Source organism: Apteryx mantelli, chromosome 2, assembly GCF_036417845.1.
Source record: "Apteryx mantelli isolate bAptMan1 chromosome 2, bAptMan1.hap1, whole genome shotgun sequence".
Taxonomy (NCBI): Eukaryota; Metazoa; Chordata; class Aves; order Apterygiformes; family Apterygidae; genus Apteryx; species Apteryx mantelli.
In genome coordinates, this window is record NC_089979.1 from 27,522,929 (window position 1) to 27,529,842 (window position 6,914).

Consider the following 6,914-nt stretch of genomic DNA (forward strand, 5'->3'; position numbering starts at 1 on the left):
AATTAATCACATAACTCTGTTGAGAAAAGTATTAGGTTAGCAAAAGCTACAGTGCTTCCTCAAGTGAAAGCCCAGAATATTATGCAAGTCACTATTTTCAAACTTTTGACAATCCACACCAAGACATTTATCTTGTTTATCTAAAAAAGACAGTACATGCTGCTCATGCTTTCAAAAGTGCTTATCCTTCTGCATACAGATGAAGAGAAGGGGAAGAGACTTACATGGACAAGTTAGGAGATGGAACCCTACTATCATCAGCTAGGTTCCCAAGGTGGCTCAGCGTTGAAGTCGAACTGTTCTCTATAAAGCACTTCTCCTAAACCCTCTGGATAGTTGTAAACCTGATCAGAGATTTTGCCCTGTGGGAGAAAATGCACACAAAAACAAAAATTGATAACAAAAACAAAATAAAAGCTTTATCTTAAAACACATGACATGCATTTTTAGTTGTGCTTTTAAGTGGGATTGCAACATCCCATTGTGAAAGTCTACAATCACATAAAATGCCCAGTTTTTAAGAGTGAATGCAGATTCTGAGCCAGATGAAGTCAGATGTATGAAGAACTGCTAACACACAATTTAAGCACATGAAACTTATTTGTACTTATCTTTCATAGTCTGAATTAGAAGATTTTCAAACCTAAATGCAAGAAGCTCTACATGATCCTGCTTTACAGAAGCAGATCCTAACATTTGACTACCATCACAGAAATGTTTCTAATCCACTGCAATTTTTTTTTCCCCTCACAACTTCCTTTCTACTCCTTTGCCATATTCTCTCTCTGCTGTGAATGAATGTGATGTGGGTGAAAAAAAATCTTTGCAGGTGAAAATACTACTTTATACAGTGAGGCTGAACACCATACAAGTCTAGAGATGAGCAAGACTAAAAAGAAAAATTTGTTTGCTTTCAGGAACGAGGAAACATTTCAGCTGGCCCTAGTATTGTGTTGCACACAACACTAAACTTGAACATTTTAAAGTACAAAGCTAGTTTACTCAAATTAGGGTAAAAAAGTTACACAAAACAGTACAATGAACATAGAAAACACTCAAGGAAACTTTAGCCAGCCCTGCTGACAAACAGTTATTCCTTCTAAATGGACCTGTAAGATTTTAATGGAATTAAACATACTATAGAACTCAACAAGTGTAAACCCAAGACATAACAAAGTTTCCACAAATTCACTGTGGTCTATGGCACGAAGCGCAGAACATACCAATATATATTAAAAATAAATCTTCACTGCTGTCATTATTTAAACAAGACTACACAAACCTGGCTTCTGGGAATCACCCAGCCCAAATGATCATCTTTTGAACCACATTACAGTTAAGCAAACTGCTGAAGTGTATTTTTCCAGTTATTCTTGCTATTATAAAGCTAAACTAGCATACTATATACAGTACTGAATTACAGGCAAAGAAAATGCAACTTGAGAACAACTGTTTCACAACAGCTCTACAATACAATCTCTTTGGCTTTGCCATATAAATTAGCATTCTGTAACATATTATTAAATAGAAACCTTGGTGCTTCAAAATCAAGATACTAAAGATTTGTCAGCTAGAGTTTAAGTGCAGTGTATTTAGTTTTTCCTTTCCTTTCACTAAAGCTAGTCAGTAATATCTTGTTTTCAGATTACGCATACAACAGCTTTGAAAGCAGATGGTTTTCTTTTGTAAAATTAACCAGTAATTCCACTATTTGCTATTGCTGTTCTGATCATACTCAAGAACTCAAACAGAATTTTCAGCAAGCATGAATTAAGTTTACCTTCCTAGCAAAGTCATTAAAAACAGTGCTGGTAGGGGGAGCACATGACCTTCAGCACAAAACTTAAGAGGCTGTTTCAGATGCACATAATCAGCAGTACTATTACCATAAATATTCTCACATGTCCCAAGAAGAAAGTGCAGTAGAACAGCTTCTTTGGAGTTGGAATGAAAACTGATCATTTTCTGTAGTGACAGTTAAGTATACACCATGCTAAGTTCTAACTGCACTTCAGAACTTCTTTTAAACAAGAAATATTTGTCTGAAGTATCTACACAACTGTGTAGAAAATACAGCTTTACTTGCCTCTTTCATCCAGGTTTGCCAATATTAAACATTCAGAGATGAAAACAGTCTGATTTAAGCCTTTTAAATCATAACCATTTTACTTTGTAAGGCAAAGAATTAAAAAAAGAGCTAGTTTGCTCTACTGTAGTAGAGCAGGACTACCATTTTAAGCAGTAGACATCTAATATATGCTCATAATTCATGTGGACAATCTCAGTTTTAAAGAAATTGCCCAGGTGAAGGGCTGCAATGAAATGCCCCATTGTTTAAAGATCTTAAAGTTGGTATAAGAATGTTCTTTGCTAAATAACAAGCTAAGTTGTGAGACTAATCAACAAGGCAGCTTTGTCTTTTAATCTCATGTGACACCTCTATGTATTTATTCATTATGTATCTGCAAGTATACTATACTAGCAGGTGCTTCAAGTTTAACTGCAACTGTACTTTTTACTTGGATAGCAACACATCTGAAGAAGATAAACCCCACTAGTCATCCATAGCACACAGTTTTGCCAACACAACTGCATTCACCTGACAAACCCTATCAGGACCAGTGGGCCAGTCAGGGCCAGGCCCTTCCCAGCTCATCTGCCCTTTCCACACACCCCCCCCCCAGTCTGATACAGTCAGGCCTACAAAACAGAATAGATTCATTTCCTTTGACAAGATGATCCACTGCATCTCTCAACTTTCAAAAAGAGACCTTTAGTGTCCTGAGCTAATATCCATGAGCCAAACCCTAGGAATCTACAAGTGTAATGACCTCACATATACACCAACTGACAGACTCAGAGGCACCAGTTACTCTGGTTCACAAAAACCCCCACAAGCTATCCTTTTGTTACAATAGCTCTTTTCCAGACCAGTGCTAAGACATTTTGGTGAAGCAGTCTCTGCAGGGCAGTGCTGGTCTGCTTGCTCTTCTCAAGAGAATACAGGTCTGCCAGAAATGCTCCCATCTACATTACCCTTTCTCCAGCACTAGATCAACAGTGCTTTGAAATGAAACTTACCCTATATCCAAATTAGTGCATTAAATGATTAAGTCTCCCTTCAGGAAGGGACAGTCTTAATTCCCTGACAGAACAGCCTGTCTCTCCTTTAATTGGAGAAATTGAATCATTTTCAAATCATGTGATCCTGCTGAGCATTACTCCCAACACACACCTGCACCAACCTTTTAAAAACCAATCAGCACACCAGGCTAGCCAAGATGCACAAGCTGCTTGCCTCAGGGCAAGCTGCAGCATTGAAAGGTGCAGCAAGTCTACTTCTGCCTTGGGTAAAACAGCCTCCACAGGAGAAACATTTACATTACTACATTACCACAAAACAATACCCTCTCCCTCCAAACTGCTGGAAAGGCCCCTCTTTCTCTCAGGCTTAACTGCCTTCCTGCCAGAGGTGAGGGCTGCCTGCTTTGCCTCTGGAGCACGGCAGGGATGGGGGAGAGGCCGGCAGGCTGGCGAGGCTGCAGGGGGCTGCAGCCCAGCTCAGCATGCACCAGGCAGAGCCAGGGGGTGGGTGCTCCCCCAGCACTCGCCACGGCCTCCCGCGCATGAGGGGGCCGCAGTGCCGCCAGCATCAGCCACAGCAGCAGCAGCATTGTTCACACGGTGACAGGAAGGGAAGAACTAGACTGGACCAGTCCAGGCTGGAACAAACCCCTCCTACCATCGCTGTTGTTCACAGCCCCCCACCGCCCCTCCAGCACTGCTGCCTCTCACATTTATCACGGGAAGAGGAGTGAGCAAGTGCAGTATCTTCAGAGCCAAAAATCCAACAGCTGGGGTGGGGGCAGGGGCAGAAGTGGGGCAGCACTCCACCGCAATCACACAGCACAGGAAGCCCAGCCAAGCTGCTCATTAGGGAGAGAAGGTAGCACTAACCTGCTTTATTGGGCACTGCACTGTGTTTTAGTTCAGGGAGGCTATATTCGACTGGGACTACACAATCAAATCATGCTCAGTCACCAGAGACTGCTGCAGAGGTCTGAAATGCAGAAATTGTCTGCTGACACACATTGGCTGTGCAGGATTTTACACTGCAGAAAATACACCTCAGAAAGGCTTGAAAGATTTAAGCTTACTTACTTTCGTCTTTACCACAGCTTGGGTCCACCCTAGCACAGACACACATCTTCTCTGGCTGTGAATGAGTCTAGACTACTCACTGAAAAAGATTTGCAGTGCTATCGAGCAACAAGCTCCACCATTTCAGATGCTGTGTTTTCCTATGTTTGAATAGTCCCCTTAACATATGCATAAAAAGTACTACTGTCCCCCACTCCCACACTGCTTACAGCTCCTCTAAACCAGTGATGGGCTCCTCCTCCACTCACACCTCACAAAACAGGGAAGTGAGCCACAGCAAGCACACAGACACTAAGGGGATACCCTGGCATCCAGGCACTTGCTTTACACAAACATCCAGCTGGTAGCTGAGCAATGACTCTGCCCTCTTCTCTGTACTTTCCAAAAGCCACCAGAATAACTGACAAGTGGCCAGTTGGACCACAAGTACTAGCCACAGCAGCCAAATCAAGGAGGTTGAGACTCAACAGGAGACTTCCAGAAGAATTGGCATCAACCCTGCTACTGCTACATGGACAGACAGACCGGGGGGGGGGGGAATGTGTGTCCTTGAGACAACCAGAAGGAAGGGAGAAACACCTCAGACAAAGGGAGGCTGCTGAGCAGGAGAAAAAGGACTCCACTTTCCTCTGAACTCTACTGGACACCCCTGCTACCCCTGTGTTAAGGGGATTTGCCTCATCATTCCAGCTCTCATCACAGATAGTCACTTGTGCAACACCCCTACGGCTTGTGCTGCCACTGTCCTCCTTGGAGCCCCATCCACCAGCCGAGCTAGCTGGAAAGGGGTCGGCTCTCCCCGGGGAGCCGCAAGCGCCCACGGCAGCGGCGCAGGTGAGGGGGTTGGGGGAAGACAAGTGTGACAGCACAAGATGAGAACCCGGATGGATAGTCACAGTTACAAACGCACAACATGGCCTCTGAGAAACAGGCAAGGCACCGCTGCCCTGCCACAGCTCTGCTGCTGCCGGCCAGGCCTGCCCCGAGCCCACTACCGGCCTGCTCCACCCCGGCGAGGCTCTTCGCGTGTCGCTTCGCCGCGGGGGAGAGTCAAGGCAGCCCGCGTGGGAAGCGGCACCAGCGAGGCAGGGCGGCTGGGACACGGGCAGGGGCGCACACGCAGGGCGCTTCTGGGCAGGGCCCGGCGGAGGGGCCTCCGCTTGTTAGGAGCCAAAGACTTCCCCCGACCCCCCAAGAAGCGCTACAGCAAGAAACGCAGCGGTGCCCAGCAGGACAGGCCTCCCGCCGCCGGGGCCGGCGCTGCTCGGAGGCAGCGGGCACGGCACGCAGCCCCTCCGCGGCAGTCCGCCATGTTAGAGCAGCTGCCGAGCCCCCTCCCCGCGCCCGGCTCACGGCGCCGCGGCCCCGCCGCAGCCCGCGGCCCCGCCGCAGCCCGCGGGCGCGCACGGGTGTCCGCCATGTTAGCGCGGCGGCGCTGACCCCTCCGCCCGCCGCCGCCGCGCCGGGCCCCGCCGCGAGCCACCGCCGCCCCCCAGGCTGCGGCCCGCAGCGAGCGGCGGCCCCACAGCACCCGGCGCCTCGCCGCGCGCCGGCACGGCGGAGGCTCGGCCCGGCCCTGAGTCACCCCGCTGTTCTCCATCTGCCGCCGCCGGCCAAGGGGAGCCGCCGGCGGCAGCTGGTGTCGGCCGCAGGCCGCCGCGGGGGCCACCTCCGGCGCCAGGGCGGGAGTCGCCATCCGTGCCGGGCTCACGGGGGCTCCCCGCCACCGCCTGGCGGCTGCCGCGGCGCCCCTTCCCCGGCTGTCCGCTGCCAGCCCTTCAAGGACGCGGGTCGCCCTCGCCCCAGGCCCTGTAGCGGCCCCTTCGCCCCCTCCCGCCCCCGGGTCACGGGACGCGGCGGCCCCCGCCGGGGCCCGCGGTGGCGCGTCGCCTCCTCCCAGCCCACCCCGCCTCCTCTTCCTCGCGGCGGCAGCGCTGCCCCGGGCCGGCACCGCCGGGAGGCCCGGGTGCCCCGCGCGGGAGGGGAGTGGAGGAAGGGGCCCCCCCGCGCCGGTACTCACGTGAGATAACGGCCCGAAAGATTTGGTAAATCGTCTTCTCTTTTTAGGCGGAATTTTTAAAGAGGGATGTGGGAACCTACAGCAGAAATACAGGCGGCGGCAGCGGCGCCTTCCAGGGCCATAGGCTGCGGGGGCGACCGGCAGGGGAAGCGCTGCGCAGCGCCGGGACGGGAAGACACAGGCGGAGAGAGACAGAGCCGGAACGGGCGGGGGGCGCGGGGGACGGTGCGGGGCTGCGGCAAGCGGAGGCACGAGCACAGCCACCGGGCGGCGAGGCGCGGAGCGAGGAGAGGTGGGTGCCCCCGGCAGCGCTCTTATACAGGCGGCGGGCGGGCGGGGCGGGCCCCGGCAGCGCGTCACCGCACGGCGGGGCGGGAGGCGCTGCCGCCGCCGCCGGCACCGCCCCCCTTGGCCGTTCAAACTCGCCCCTCCTCGGGCGACTGAGCATGCGCGGCGCGCAGCGCGCCCAGCCCCGCAGGCAGCGGCCGCCCGCCATGGCGCGGTGCGGCGCGGCGCGGCCCGACTCTGCGGAGCGCGGGAGGGCGGCAGGCGGGGGCGGCCGCGGGTCTCCGCCCGTTGCCCGGCGCCCGGCGGTGCCTGCGCCGCCAGCCGCAGCCCTAAGGCTGAGGTAGTGGCGCAGTTTGCTGCAGCGCCTTCCCCACAACCGCTGCAGGCAGGGGCTTGGTGTTGCGCTAGTGTTTCTTATTCACTTGTTGGGTTTTTTTTTTTTTCC

At 52.1% G+C, this 6,914-nt stretch overlaps 1 protein-coding gene across 2 annotated transcripts in view; it reads right to left on the minus strand.

Moving 5' to 3' along the window:
* The window catches only part of AZIN1 (antizyme inhibitor 1), a 31,964-nt gene extending 25,511 nt beyond the window's left edge, over window positions 1-6,453 (minus strand). For both annotated transcript variants that reach the window (XM_067290395.1, XM_067290393.1), the window contains exons 1-2: window positions 6,182-6,453; window positions 225-362 (exon numbers count right to left, since the gene is read on the minus strand). The gene's annotated coding sequence lies outside the window, so the exon portion shown is untranslated. The remainder of the gene's footprint in view (window positions 1-224; window positions 363-6,181) is intronic.
* Window positions 6,454-6,914: the final 461 nt, after the last annotated feature.